The following is a 15,285-nucleotide window of genomic DNA, read 5'->3' as shown; positions in this document are numbered from 1 at the left end:
CGGTGCTCGCTGCCTGAGAATGGGGTTTTTATTTTCCATGCGCCTTCAGCCTTTTGTGCGAAGGCTGTCCTAAAGTGACCTCAAGGCTCTGGCTGTGTGCTGTACATGTTCTGCAAGAGGAAAACGTGGCGGGACTCCAGATGAACTTGGAAGGTCTCCGTTTTCCCCTTGGTGCTGAGTGGGTGAGGCAGGGAAATGCCTGCAAGAGGCAGGAGCTGTGCTGTGTCCTGGTGGTGAAGGGGATTTCATTCCAGCAGCGGTGGCTGTGTCAGGGCTGGTTTGTTGGGTGCTTTGCTTGCACGGAGGCGTCTCTCTGGCCGATGGCAGACATCAGCTTTATTCCCTGTCCCGGCTGCTTTCCAGCAGCACGGGCAGCAGCTTGGCTGCCTGTGGAGGATGAGCTTTTTGACCGTCCCCAGCTGGAGATGGCATGGGGAGCTTCAGGATGAGCAGTGTGCGAGGCCTGTGCCAGCCTCACCGAGCTGTCAGGTTGGCAGGGGCTTGGGGAGGGCCAGGCAGCAGATACATCCTTAATGATCTTGGAGAAATCTCTGCATCCGCACCACAGCGGGATGGAGAAGAGCTCTGTGGTGTTTACGGCACCCTGTAGCTGCTTGTTGGCTTGGCTGGCTGCTTTGGGGCTGCTCCGAGGCCGGGCGTGAGCCCTGCTGCACCTCAGGGCTCTGCTGCAAGCAGCGGGGGCTCTTCGGGGATGGAGCGGGGTGGCAGCAGGGGGACAGAAAGCACTTGGAGGCAGATGCAGGGCCACATGTGAACATCTTGTTCTCTGCGTCCTACTTTGTCCTGCGCTGTGAAGCACGGGCCAGCGCGTCTCCAAGGGGAGAAAATGCCCAGAAATTCCACTGACCCTTCAATATCGTTTCTGTTCTGCAGCGAGACAAAAAAGGTCCCTTTGTGCGAGGGCTGAAAGAAATAGCCCAGTCCCACAGCCTCCCTGAAGCCTTAATGTCAACTATTTGCCTCCTTGTGCTTGCACACAAACAAGCACTTTCTCTTGCCTGTCCCTGCTCTGGCCGCTCCCCCAGCTCCGTGCCCTCCTCGGTGACACCAGCGGTACCCAGCCACCTCCTGGTCGGGCTCCTGCAGGTGGAGATGCAGGATCAGCTGGGAGAACATGGGCTGGAAAGCAGTGGAAAGACAACTAAGGCTGGTTTTGGAAAGAAACGACCAGTTTGTGCTGCTTTTAATTCAAGGGGCTGCTGCATATGTGATAGCAGGGGGTGAATTCTCGCTTGCAGATACAGGCATGGGGAGCTGGTGGATGTTCCCCTCTCCACCAGCCTGGCCCAGTATCCCGTTCTGCTCTCGCCTGGATATTGCCCGTCCTGCTTTGGGGTCAGATGTCCTCCTGGTGTGACAATCAGATGAATAGCTCCACACAGCCCGTGGCAGCTGAGGAACCACCCCTGCTATTTTAGTTGCTGTTTGTACATACACACGCTGCAGTGTCCTGGGTGTGATCCTGGCACCCAGCTTTTTTTGTCACGTTCCCTTCCCCTTCTTAAGAAGAAAAAATAGAAGTGCAAAAGACTATAACATGTCTGTGAAGTAGAAACAAGTTACTCAAAGGCCAGCAGCATTCCTGCTGTTCTGTTCATTCAGCAGCCCGCACATGTGTGCTGAGCACAGCTCCTGTCCCCAGCCCTGAAACCTGGCACATCGCTGGGTGTGTTGTAAAACATCTCCGTGAAACCGGGAGCCTGTGGTGCCTTCTAGCTGCTGCTGCTGTGGGAACTCTTGGTTTTGGTTCCTTTATGTTCCCCTGTCAGCTCTTCCTAACTCATAACCAGTTCAGAGGGAAGCTGGTCCCAGTAACCCTGCCTGGATCTGTGATGTGCTCACTGGGGTGGCTCTCCTGGAAGGTGAGGTGATGGAGGGGACATGGCCTGCGTGGGTACACACCTTGCTGCCTCCTGACAGCACCTTTCAGGAGTATTTGGGGGTGATGTGGTTGCACCTGCTGGGGCAGGAGCTTGGCTGACTGCTCCTGGGCCATCGTGCTTCACCCCAGGGCTCAGCCTGCAGAGCACCCAGAGCCCCTTGGAGGCAGTGGCTGGGCACCACCAGCTCCACCTGACGTTAGGCCAGGCCCATCCTGGAACAGACAAATAAAACCTTTGTGATGCCGTTTGTTTGGATGGTTTTTCACTGTGGTCCTAGCGTTCAGGCAGGGTTTCTCTCCTTCCTAAGGTCTTTCATGGGGTATATCCTGTGTTCCCAAATTCCCCCTGCTGCCTCTTCTGTTGATCTCTTCCTCCCCCAGTCCTTTCAGAGGCTGTGATCATCTCTTTCCATCTCTACAAAACAGCTTCCCAGTTCATATGTTTGGGGAGGAGTTTGGGTTGGAAGCAGTTCATGGAGCATTTCAAACAGTAAAGTCAGATGAATGAATAAAGGATGGTTTTGTTGCTCTTATCCTTTCATCAGCTTTGTTTGGTTTCCAGCAGTTCTTTTTGCAATTGCTGTTCCATCTGGCTCCTTGCTGAGGGGTCATATTAAAATCTTTCTGAAGATGAGTGAATTGCTGTTGAGTTGTATAAGGGCTGAAGCTGACTTCTGGTGAAGTAGCACTTGTATGTTGCTTAAACTGAAAGGCTGAAGTATCTTTGGGCAGGAACCCTGAAGACAGGACCCTCCTGTCCTGAAAATCCCTGGGCAATGCAGGTTAAGCTGAGAGACTGTAAAATACAGTGTTAAGGTATGCCTGATGGTCTGAAGCCTAATGGCTTTCCTGGAGGGGTGGAGGTGGTCCCCACCCTGGGCCATGGGGAAGATGCGATGGGTACAGCATGGGGCTAAAGGCTGAGTGAGTGGTGGGGAGTTAAACTGCAGGGACTGGTGTTTGCTCAGACCTAGGACCTGTGTGTGAAGCATCAGCATCTACTAGTTCATCAGAGACTTCTTCCAGGGTGGGAATTTGATATGATGGGAAATGTCTTCCTGATCCTAAATAGCTATAAATTAGAAGGCTTTGCAGTAAGCTCTGGTTTAACACCTGCTGGCAGAGGGGCCAGAGCACCTTCAGATGAAAACAAGATGCTCATCTGGTTGGAGAAATCAGCTGCTGATGTCTTCCCACCTCAGATGAGCATTACTTAGTGCTGTATTTCTGTTTGGCTGTAGAAAAACAGATGCTTCAATTTGCTTGAGGTGGGATTTTTCCAGTCAAAGGCAGACAACGTGATCCCCACCCCAAGTGCTCTGTGGATGAGACTTCCCACCACCTCTGGTGTGTTGCAGGAACGCAGAGGCTGGGGGCCCAGAGCCCGTCAGCAAGGGCTGGCTTAAAAACAGAGGAAAATAGTTCTAATTATTGCGAGCTTTTAAAAACACAAAATAGAAGCTTATTATTTCGCAGAATTCCCTTTGCAGTGTGTAATTTCATTTCCCCCCCCCCCCCATTTGCTTTTACTATGTGTTCTGGGTGCTGTCAGAACAGCCTGATTTATATGTGACAGCCTTGGCTGTTTTTCAGGCGGGTCCCTCTAAATATAAGGGTGTGAAAGCTGTCCCGCTGCCAGCAGCGCGCTCAGAATTAACTCGCCCGAGTGGCAGCACGGAGCGATGTGCTGGGTGCTTTATGGCTTACATGCCGTTCATAAAAAGCAGCCCTCCCTCTGCTCTCTTGGGAAGCTTTTTCCTTTTATTACGTTGAACATCTCAACCTGTAGTTGGAGAAAATAAAGTTGAACAAGCAGTTGCTGTTACCTCACTGTTTCCCTGCTACCAGCTCCCTTGTGTGCTGTCAGTAGAGTTGTAGTGCACGAGGGAGGTGTTCATTGACCAAGGGTTCTGGCAGCAGAGCTTTGTCTAAGGTTTTCTTCCCATCCTGAAGAGGCATATAAGGAAAATCAGGAAAATGGAGTGTAACACAAGGGAAGGTATACAACATAGCTGACTTGCCTTAAATGCCTTGATATTAGCATTGGAAGATTGGGGAAAGTCTTAACTGACAGCCTGAACAGCACTTAGCGTGTGCTTTAATGTTCTGGTTAATACAGAGAAGTTGTGTTCACAGCATAACGTTCCTTCTGTGCACATCTGTGAACAAAATCTCCTCTTTTGCTGGTGGGAGGCCCTGCCGGTGGGACCGGTTACTCTTCTGGATGCAGAAAGAAGAAACGAGGACCTTTGACTGTCAGTGTTTCAATAGACCAGAACGGCTCAGTTGGAAGGGACCTGCAAAGGTTGAGTCCTACTGCCTGACTGCTTCAGGGCTAACCAGAAGTTAAACATTATTATTATTGACGTTATCCAAATGCCTCTTGAACACTGATGGGCATGGGGCATCAGCCACCTCACTAAGAAACCTGTTCCATTGTTTGACCACCCTCACAGTAAAGAATTTTTTCCTAAGCAGTAGATTTGGGTTTAAAACTAGCCGCATGTCCCAATTCTCACAGGAATTGTAGTTCTTTTTGGTGGCTTCCATTTTAATTTTTGCATTGCCCATTTTCAGTCAGCAGCTCAAAAGGATCATTGTTTGAGTGGTGTTTTTTTATGTGGTTCTGTGAAGTGTGCTGCTGTGGTATCCCAACAATTGTGAGTCTGATTTAATTGCCTGGTTGGATGGGGCTGGCTGGAGGCTTGTGCTGCCCAGCCACTGCGAGGTGACCCAAGTGGCTCCCTGGCTTTGGTCCCTCTGCTGCCCATACACCAAGCTGGGCAGGAATGGTGAGTTTTTGCTTGCGAAGAAGGTGTTTTGATTTGATTTTTGGACCAAACGTATTCGTGAATGCCAGGATACATCTCAGAAATGCTACTTAAAGGATATAAAGAAGAGCTCCAGGCACAGCCCTCTGCATGTGGTATGGGGAAAGCTAGGGGCTGGGTCTCTGTGCTGGGGAGAAGAGAAATTCTCTCTGGATCTGAAGTACCCAGATTCTCAGAAGGTATAAAAACTTTTCCAGATTAGAGTTGAGAATTGTGTGAAGTGGTCTGGCTGACTTTCCTGAGCATTTTAGAGAGGTTTTAATGTTGGAGGGATTTGCAAAGGTCCGCCAGGCAATGTTTGCGGGAATAATGGCCACAGGTGTAAAATCAGCATCCTTATAAAACACACTGACTGTGAATGCATGTGCCTTGAGCCCACTGCTGTCCCCAGATAAGCTCCACTTGATGAGAGCAGGATATAATTCTAGGTAGGACATTAGGAAGTTGAAGTCAGACCTGGAAATGCCCCTGCCCTGTGAGTGTGAGCGGGTTTAATTTCACATTTCCCACCTGAAGGCTGATGGGGCGTAGTGTTGTGCTACGTGGCCCCATCCCACAGGGAGCCACTCCTTGCAGCCTCCGCAGTGGGGCAGGGGGTGCCATGGGCTGTCTGGCTGGGTGGCTGTGCTGGGGCGATGAGTTTTATTTCAGGGAAAAAAAAAGTGATGCTAACATGGTATTTTTTTCCAGTTCAGTTCTAGATATTACATCTTTTGGGGTCTCTGGAAATCATCCATGTAGGGGGATTTTTTAGCCTTATACTCTAGGGTTGCTACTTTCAGCAGAAGTGCATGAAATTTAATAGCGCAAGGCTGAATGTTCAAGAAGCTGAATGTGCTGCAAGGGCCTGGCTCAGCTCGAGGGCTCTTGGCTGGCCCAAAGGAAGGGCAGCTTTCAGCTGGCCTTAGATGCAAGTGAGGTGCCCTGGTGCCTTTGGCACTTCAGTTTTGTAATCATCACTTTTAGCCACTTTCTGACCTTGCTTCTTCACTCAGGTTCTGTCTTTACATTTGATATTTCTGTCTTCATCGTTATCTCAGGGAAGGGAGTCAGAGTTCAGAATTGTGCCTGGTTTGTGAGCCCCAGCTGCAGCATGGGGTGGGATGTGGAGGGAGAGCCAGGCACTGCGTGCTCGCGTCTTATCACAGCGCGCCCACTGCCCAGGCAGGGCAGCGAGATTTGGTGCAGAAAATGAGGTGGAAACAGATGAGAGGAGAATGGTTGGCTGGGGAGGCTTGGGGGAAGTCCTGGTGGCTGTTGTGGCCGCAGGGAGCAGCCCGGCTGGTGCCTGTGGCCTGCACGAGGTGCTGCATGTCCCAGGCTGATCGATTGTGGCAGCAGGACGGGGGACGTGGGACAGGCATGCGGCCTGTTGCAGGCCCGTGCAGTGCGTGGCAGAGCAGCGCAGGCCGTGCTCCCGGCTGCATGCCCGAGGGAATCCCAGGCTGGCACCAGGGCAGGAGAGCAGCACGTTGGAGCGTTTCCCCTGGAGCATCCCATGAGGAGACATCTCAGAGATCATCATCAGATAAATCCCAGGCTCAGCCTGCGATGTCCGGCCCTAATCCCGGCACTGCAGCAGGACGGGACGGAGGTCAGCCCTGCGTGCTCCAGGAAGCCCTTGCCAGGCCACCGGGACGGCCTGGAGATGGGTCTCACCGGCAGTTGCTCACGGAGCAATGGACTTGATCCGCCTGGAGAACTTCCAGGGATGTTTGTGGAGCCTTTTCTCCCCGTGCTCCGACAGCACTCCCAGGCCAGTAGCCAAGCACAAGCTGTAAATAACAAGTGGCGGCTGCTGACCCACTCTCATGTTGCTGTGACACGCCGTCAGCTCCAGGCTTTCCCTGGATTCTTCTCTCCAGTGCTTTGTGTTCCCATCCTCTGCTCCCCAAGCTGTTGTGGCACCTGTCTCCTCACACCCTCCTTGACACAGCCCATGAAAAGGGTGGAAGCCAGGGGCCAGGGCTCTGAGGACAGGGGATGTTTGTCTCCTCTCTCTGGGGTTCCTCTGTTCACAGCGGACTTGGGAAGAGCTGGAAGGTCAGAGGAGAAATCTCTGGGACTTGCAGCAGGCTCTGTCCCAGCGCCTCAATGTGGGCAATTCAGAAGGCAGGTCCTGTGGCCTCACCTGGGTCTTTCTTCACCAAAGCACCCACAATTACCCAGGAGTGTTCACCTGACAGGAATCCAAACTTCAGCCTGTCACCGAACTTTCCCACCTCTGCAGATATCCACACTGGGGTTGCTGTCCATCACATTGCCTTTTTCTTCCTCACCATTTGGGAAATCGTAGGAACCTTTCCTTTTCTTGCCCTGTGAGATGCTGCTCTAACGCTTGAGCAATGCAGTCGGGCCCAGGCCTCTTTGCGAAACCCCAGTCTACGTGAATATCACATGAGCAGTAGTATTTACCCAGGATCAAAATAATACTGTGCAAAGACTGAAATATTAGCGCATGCACGTGTCTTCCTGCTCCAAACTCGTGAGCTTAGCTGGCCTCCTCTCACCAGAAATGCTCTGGGCTGGGAGCATGTGGCTGGGTGCAGCACAGGTGGGTGTTCCAACAAAAACAGCGAGAGGTGTGGGTCAGAGCCACATCTCAGCACTGTAACCCTTGTCCTTCCCTCTTCCACCACCTCGTGTTGCTCATTCCTCGCATTTTTGTTGCAAAACTGGTAGCTTGGGTGAGGGACCGAGCTGGAGCTTTCTGTTTGCTTTGCAAACCATCTAGCAGGTTTTGTCGTGGGGCTATATGCAGAAATAGCTCACCATCTCCTTACAGTGTGGTCCTGGCCCTCTTCCAGCCTGTGTTTGCTTTGTTGGGAGCTGCCGCTGCCAGTGTGGTTGTCACTGTCCCTGTCACCCTCGCAGGCCCCTGGTAGCATCCCGCAGCTGTTGGGGCTGTCCTCAGAACAGGCGGAGAGGTTTAACTGCACCCCTGGGGCACGCAACGCTCCTTCCCGGCTCTGTTGCTGCTGAATTAAACTCGCAGCCCAGCCCTGTGCCGGGGCCAGCTGCCCAGGTTTCCCTCAGGGTGTTTATCTATTTCTATTATTTTTTAGTCTATTTTAAAGACCTGAGCTACAACTTCTAAAAATGAGGAGAAGGACTCCAGATCAGCTCTCCTTCTTGTGCCTTGTTTGTGTTGTGTTTGGGGCCAAATCCTGCTGCAGGACTGGACCCCTCGTGCATGCTGGCTTGGAAAATAGTTGGATTGTCCTTTAATGCGACTAAACCTCCTATAGCATTTCTTCTCTGCAAATTAACCTGACGAGTTCGTCGTAAAATAATGCTGTAACAAAGGGTTAAAAACTGCAAGTACAGAGTGAGAACAAGCCGTGGAAGGGCCGTGGACTATCTCAGCTTGTCAAAATAAACACGTCGCTTCAGCACAGCGTGCTGCCCTCAGAAAGCTTGTAGCTCAGAACAAGGCAGGTTTTGGCAGGGCTTTTCCCTCTTGTAAAGCTGAGAGCGTGTAGCATAGGTATGGGACAGCGGAACTTTATAGCAACAGCATTTCAGTGAGACTTTTTTTTTGGGGGGGGGGGGGGGGGGGTGGAAAGTTGTTTTTTTTTTTCCTGTGAATACGTCAGGTTGTTTCTATTTATAAGCTTGGGGAAGAGCCCGCGCTGCCTGAGGGCTGCTTGGCCCCATGCAGGGCCCTCTGCTCGTCTTGGGGGGACAGGCACAGCATGGGGGTGGCACCGGGGGTGGCTCAGGGCGAGCTTGGTGCTGGACATGTCCCCGCAGCATGAGCGTGGCTGGTGCAAAGTGAATTCCTGGTGCTGGCACAGGCTGCAGGAGCAGGGAGCCTACAGGATGTGGCTTAGTGCAGAAGGCACTGGATATGCACCCCCCCCCCCCCCCCTTTTGTCCCTGTGGTTTTGGTGGAGGATAATCTGAAGCAGCACGTTTCTGTAAATGCTCTTCTTGGACATGGAGCTCCAGGCTTTTTTGGTTTTGGTTCGTACCAGGAGTGCATGGCAGGACCTTGGGAAATGCTCGCAGCGCTGTCCCCATGTGTCCCCGTCCCTGAGTACCCGGAGCTGCCCTCATTCTGATGAAGGCCCAGTGTTTCAGCTTAGTGCCAGAGCCCTAACACATCCAGGTGTATCTTTTCCTGGGTGTTTTCCTGTTATGTGCAGCGTGGCCATAAAGAACTGACTCTGCAGGAGAGGAAGCAGAATCTGTCCAAGTTAAATAAATAAAAAGGAAAATGGTGCATGGCTGAGAAGTAAAGACTGGACTTTGTGCAAATACCTGACTGATTTAGGTGTAAGGCATGATGCACACAGGTTTGTAAATCCCACCTGGGGAGACTTTGCCTCCTTCCCCTCTGCTCCCAGATCTGCAGCCAGGGGCTGTGGAGTCCTACAGGGTGTCCAGTGAGCTGCCACGGAGGTGCTGTTTTCAGGACAGTTGCTCCATCCTTCCCTCCTTGCCTGCAGCTCATCCTTCCTTGTTGCCTGCAGGCTGCTGTTCAGAGCTTGCTGCAGACTGGTCGCAAATACCCTGTAGAGCAGAGTTTGTCCCTTTGGTGGAGTTGGACCTCCAGGGCAGTCTCGGTCAGCACGGCTCCTTGTTGTCCATCTCATCCCAGCTGCTTGTGCTAAGCCAGGTTGTGTTTTATTACTTGACTACCTGGTCATAAGATCCCTAACTGTTGTACTAGGCCAAGGTAGTGAAATTAAAGTGTTAAAATCAAGCAGGAAATTCTGCTTTTGTGCCATGTGATTTTTAAATGATTGGCATTTGAGTGAAAACAAGCTCGTTTATGAAAGATCTTGTATCTATGTAGGGTAATACTTTATAAATGCAATACCAGTGGTCTGATTTGTGATGATCTAGGTCCCTCTTCCTCTTCTGCATGATTTTTTTCTTTTGGGATTTTCTGCTGTGTGAAGTTTCCCTTGAGCAGACATCTTCTCAGGTCTACTCAGTCTAATCCTTCCAGACTTTTCTACCAAGGTTTGAGGCACAAGACTTGGGTGATTGAGGGTTTTGGGGCACAAAGTTAAGACTGGAAAGATCTTCAGTGTGGTTTTGCCCTGTTGTCAGCATTGATCAGTGCTGCAGAAATTAGATCTGATTATTTTCCCCATTTTTTTTTTCTACTATGCATCTCAGGTCATGCTGACCTTCTGCAGCTTCTCCTTGCTCAGTGCAGTCAAGCCCTGTACCCCAGTATAAATAAAGGCACAAAGGCTGGAAATGGAAGGTGCCATCTGCATTTCTTGTGTGGGTTATCTGAGTCTCATTGCAGAATAGCCACCAGGTGTTGCCCTGCTCTCCTCTCCCATAGTGCTGCCTGGCCCTCTGTGCTCATAGCAAAGCCCTCACTGACCCCAGCTGTGGTCTTCAGCTCCAAAGAGCCTCTGTGGCATCCCTGAAGGCATCCTTCCTTCTCCCCTTCCCAAAGGGGTAAGAAGCCAGGAGGCAGCTAGCTGCGGTCCCGTGCTCTCATGCTCTCTCTCTTGGCTTGCAGAGCACACCCAGCCCTTGGCCAACGTGGGCCTGCCCGGCCACCTCATCCAGTGCCACCGCCCACGTCCTGCCTACGCCACCCACACGGCCCCGGTGGTGAAGATGCTGGCTGAGCAGGATGACTGGAGGAAGGCTGCAGCCGCCCGCCCTGCGTGGAGGGAGCCGAGCCCGGAGCCTCCAGGAGCTGCTTCTGTGGACGAAGCCCCAGCGCCATCGGGGCTGAGCGGAGGTGGCAGCGGTGCCGGGATGGGGAAGGGCTCCCTAAGAAAGTCCACGGCTGAGAGCAGCTTGTTGTCACCAAGTGCTCGCAGTAGGGTTATCTTTGCAAGAAAACCTCCCTCGCGTGTGGTACCGTGTGGCTCCCTGGCATGTTCCAGCAAGAAGAAATGACTTGTCTGCAGCTGGAAGTGAAAAAAGAAAAAGGGAACTCTCAAATGTTTTCCTGAGTGCGTTAAATTAGAAATGCAAATAGACTTCAGTTTTTGGACTCTTCCTAAAAGCCTTATTTGAATGAAAGCAGATGAGTGCAAAACATGGTGGGGGTGCATTTTGCTCTTGTCTGCTTTCAGGTCTGGACAAAACTGTAACCACCACCTCTCTGGCTCGCTTTGGACACACGGGCAGCCCTTTGCTGCTCGCAAACACCCCACAAGGGGTGCGGCGCAGGGGCACGGTATGGAGATGCAGATGCCTGTGCGCCCACGCAGCCCAGCACACACAGAGCCCCGTTCTCTGCCCTCCAGCACCCCGTGACCCTGCTGGCAGCAGTGCCCAGTGCTGCCGGGGACTTGGCTGCGGGTAATGGCCTCGGGGGGCTGCGCATTGGTGTCTGCGTCTGCTCGAGATGTTGGGCAGCTTCGGAGGAAAAGTGCCCTGAGGAAATCCATGTCCATGTCGTCTTCAGCTGCATGGGGCTGAAGGAGCGATGACTGGAAGGGTGAGGAGTTGGCCACTTGCACTCAGGCCCTGCCTATGGGTTTATCCCTTCTTTCCATTCTTTTTTTTCTGTTTAAGGCACATGTACCAGCCTACGTGTATGGGTACATGAATATTTTCATGCACAAGTGAACTAAAAGAAAAACGGTGCAGCAAAAAGCTGAGCATGCAGCAGGTAGATGAGCAGCTATTCCTTTCTCACTCTAACAGAGGGACAGAGGTGTTAAGGCTGAGTACAGGCAGAAATCACATCTCCCCAGCAATTCTGAGCTTATATGATACTGGAAAGTTTGTGCCTGGGGTCTCCAGCTGCTGGTGCACGCCAGCTCAGGCCATCAGCACTGAGGAAAATTGCCTTTTGCAAAAGCTTTTGAAAAGTCTGGTGTCACCTAGTTCCTCTTGGGCTGACAGAGGTAGAATCCAGTTTTCCAGGACCATCTTTGTTGCCTTTGTCATGGCCACCACCCTTTGCTGAGACCCAACTTGTGCAGGCACCTCAGAAGTGCATCCACCTCTGCTAGGAATCGTCTGCCCTGCACGTGGAGCGGGGCAGGCCTTGAACTTGACAAAACATCAGTGGCTCCCTGATTAAAGACTGCAGCAGAATGCCAGAACACCAGAGCAGGATTCTCTTCCAGCATGGGCAAGGGGAGCACGTAAGGAGCAGGAGGCTCTGCAGAGGTGGGACAGGGGGTGCCTGCTTTGGCCACGTGTGCTGGTGCCCAAAGGACTCACGTGGTGGTGGGGCCCTGCTGGGGATGTGGGGTGCTGTATTTCTCCTAGAGTTTCTAAATCAGCCAAGTCTGGTTGGGAGTATTTGTCACAAAGAGCAAAAATCATATCCCCCTGCCTAATTTCTGATCCACTTCTGCAGGGGCTTTGTCTAATGCGCTGTGAAACCAAGTGTTTTCCTATCCCTTGTGCTTGGAAATATTTTTCTCAAAATATTTTCACAACAAAACCAAATTTGCTCGAGGAAGCCACTCGCCCTGGGCTGTAACACTGGGCAGTATTTGCTGCTGCACCAGCTCGTGTGGTCTGGCTGAGAGGGGGCTAATGCCACCCGTCAGCTTTGGGAAACGCTGTTGGGCGTCTGCAGGGAAAAATGTCAAGAATTAGAAAACACAACAAATCGCCACTTTCTATGGGTGTATTAATAAATCTGTGCCCTGGCCCATTCCAGCCCCCTCGTGCCCACGCAGGTGCCGTGCCCTACCAGCCCTGTGGTCAGCAGCGCCGTGCCTGCCAGCCTGCGGCTTTGGTCGCGAGACACAAAACGGGCAATAAATAAATAAACCTTCATTTCCAGCTCTTCCTGCCACCTCTTCTGTTTACTGCGAGGGATCCTGGAAAAGGGACCTGTAGTGTCCCGTGCTTATATCCTTGCTGACATGGATATCATCTGCAAGGGGGCTCGGTCACGTATATTTAGTGCGATGTAAGGTGTGCTGTGAATTGTTGCCCAAATCTCTCGTGGGATAAGGGTTTGCTCTATGATCGCTTATCCCCAGCGATTTTAGGCTCTGGCTGCTGCAGGGTAGCTCTGTGCAGAGGATGCTGAAGCGGGTGCGGACGATGTGCTTGCACAGCTGGGGAATGGTGAGAAACAAAACATCCCTTTTCCTTCTTGTTCTGCCAGGGCTGGGATCTTTTTCGTGCCCCTGCACTGAACCAGTTTCACGACTGCGCCTCCTCCCCTGGGACGCAGCCATCCCCTTCCGCAGGTGAAAAAACAGAGTTATCTATAGACAGTTCTGGGGCAAGAAAGGGTATAGAAACAGGTGGAAATCATCCCTAGGGAGCCAGAAATGGTAGCTGAGGTGACTGAGAAAACACAAGGCTTTTTCTTTCGCGTGTGCAAATGTTTGCATGCGTGCTGCAATGTGCGTGTGCTAGTTTGCTGGAAGAGGTGTCCCAGGGCACCCATGCCACACTGCCTGTCCAGCTGGAAAACCCCATCCCATGGCCTAGGAGCAAGGGAAGACACCGCAGGCTGCTCTTTGCTCTGCTGTCGATCTGGTTGTCCTCTCTGGATGTGTGAGCTCTTTGTACCTCAGTTTCCCCATCTCTACGGCAGGGACTGGAACATGACCCGGTGTGTTGGATTTCAGGCACATCAATGCTGCTGGAAAATGTTCTGAGGGAGCAGCTTTCTGCAGCAAAAAGGCCAGAGACGTAAAAGCTTCAAGGAGCTTAGTGATTTTATCCAAAGAAACAGTTGAAAATGCGTCCTGTCTTTAACAAATGTTGAAGCCTTGCTTCTCCATAAGTAAGGGAGTTACAGTAAACAGACAATGGAGTCAGACAAATATGTACATTGTGAAAAGCTCTGGGGTAGGGGGACGGGGGGGAGGGGACACATGCTGGCTTTGGCAATTCTTAAAATGAGTTTTTCAGTAACTTCTCTTTATGGGAAATCTTGACTTTTCCATTGTCACTGAGGGACCACCCTCGAGCTGCAGTTTCTCAGAATGGTAACTGCAGATTTCAGCTGGTCCTGCCCACCAGCGTTAACAAAAGGCTTCGAGGGCTCCGTTCAGCTCCGGCTGAAATCCGTGGATGCTGTTTTGGAGCCCCAAGGTGGGGCAACACGTGGTGGCAGCGAGCCCAGGGCTGCAATGACAGTGGTGCAGGGGGTGAGTTCTGTGCCCTAGCCACGCATCCTGCAAGGCTCATAAATCATCAAAATGATGGTGTCCTGAGCCCTGCCCTGGGCAGGCAGAGCCTTGCTGCATGGTGAGGTGCAGCAGCAGTGCCTGGGCTCAATGGACGGTCCCTTGCCCGCAGGTTTTGCAGGGGTCCTTTGGAGATGCCCACAAGGAAGGTGGCAGAGCAGCAGCAAGGTGTTGGCTGTGGCACAGGGAACACGGGGGGTCTGAGACAGGAGGAGATCTGGGGTGTTTTGGGGAGGTGGGGTGGAATCGACCCTCCTGCAGCTGTCAACAGGCGCAGCAGCACCCACTTCATTATTATAATGTACGGCTGGGGGCCCAGAGCTAATTGCAGCTCTAAATGGCTTCTGTTATGCTGTGGTTGCTCCTTGCCTGCTGTATTGAAACCAGATGCTCAGGTCATTAAATAGATGTAAGCCAGGTGCTGACTGCCTTATTTAAGCAAAATACAGATTGATTTCCTGCAGGAGCAAGCGTGGTTGTAGATGTGCTGGCACCCGAGAGCAGGATGACAAGGCTGTGGAAAATGGTGACCGTGGGCTTTGGGACCCTGGTGGTGCTTTCAGGGGGGCTTTGGGCTGATGGTTCAACTGGCTGTGAGGCTGCTGAGGGTTTTGGGGTGGCTGCTGTGCTCTGAAGTAGTTCCTCTGAGCCTGTCGCCAATGCATGGATATGTTTTTAGAAAAGCCTCTCACCCCTAGGGTGGGTCTATGGGGTGTCTCTGTGCACCCACCCAGTTTTACCCTCGCACGCAGATTTTCTTGCTGGAGGATGGTAGGTCCTTGCTCAGGCGCTGTTGCAGCCTGCATTAGCTGTCCCGTGCTGCTCCGACCATATTCCTGGGCTACAGAAATGCTTTTCTCCGTTCCCCAGCACTGATGTGCATTCTGTGCTTCTCTGGGTCTCGGGAATGACTCGGTCTCAGTAGGAGCTTGGTATGATGTCAATGTTTCGAGTGGGTGAAGCAGAGGAGGCAAAAATAGACATTTAGACATTTTTCCAGTTGTGCCTTTTTGCAAAGGAATATTTATAGCGTGGCACACAAACACAAGCTCTTTGTCAATCTGCCACCAGTTGCGCCGCGGTGCTCAGCCAGCACATGGCCCCCCGGGTCCGTGCGAGGGGACCGCTCAGAGCCGCGCTGGCCTCCCCCAAGGGGGACCCTCCATCCCCCTGCTCCCCGCCGCAGCACCAGGAGCGGTGGCAGTCCAGGTGTGAAAAACCCACAGACATCTTTGGGTGCTCGGGCCCCTTGCAGCAAACTGCTCTGGCTCACCTCCAGGGTGTGGATGCATGCTCCGTGCTTGTTCTGTTAACTCTGAAGCCTAACGAGAACTGTGGTCAGAGTAGCTTTACCAGGTCACCCATCGCTGGGTGCTGAAGGTCCAAATCCCTGTTGCACTTTGCCTCTGTTTCACCATCCACAGAATTTGGATAATGGCTTTTAATCAGCTTG

The 15,285-nt window shown here is 52.2% G+C and overlaps 1 protein-coding gene across 6 annotated transcripts in view; it reads left to right on the top strand.

Moving 5' to 3' along the window:
• Positions 1–15,285, top strand: part of TEKT3 (tektin 3) — a 73,271-nt gene that overhangs the window by 15,093 nt on the left and 42,893 nt on the right. For 2 of the 6 annotated variants that reach the window (XM_080561327.1, XM_080561321.1), the window contains exon 2: positions 10,223–11,158. The exons of the other annotated variants lie outside the window; for them this stretch is intronic. The gene's annotated coding sequence lies outside the window, so the exon portion shown is untranslated. The remainder of the gene's footprint in view (positions 1–10,222; positions 11,159–15,285) is intronic. 6 annotated transcript variants of the gene reach the window in all.

Source organism: Anser brachyrhynchus, assembly GCF_964034855.1.
Source record: "Anser brachyrhynchus genome assembly, chromosome: 18".
In the NCBI taxonomy this organism is placed as follows: Eukaryota; Metazoa; Chordata; class Aves; order Anseriformes; family Anatidae; genus Anser; species Anser brachyrhynchus.
This window is presented reverse-complemented; position numbering and strand designations above follow the sequence as displayed.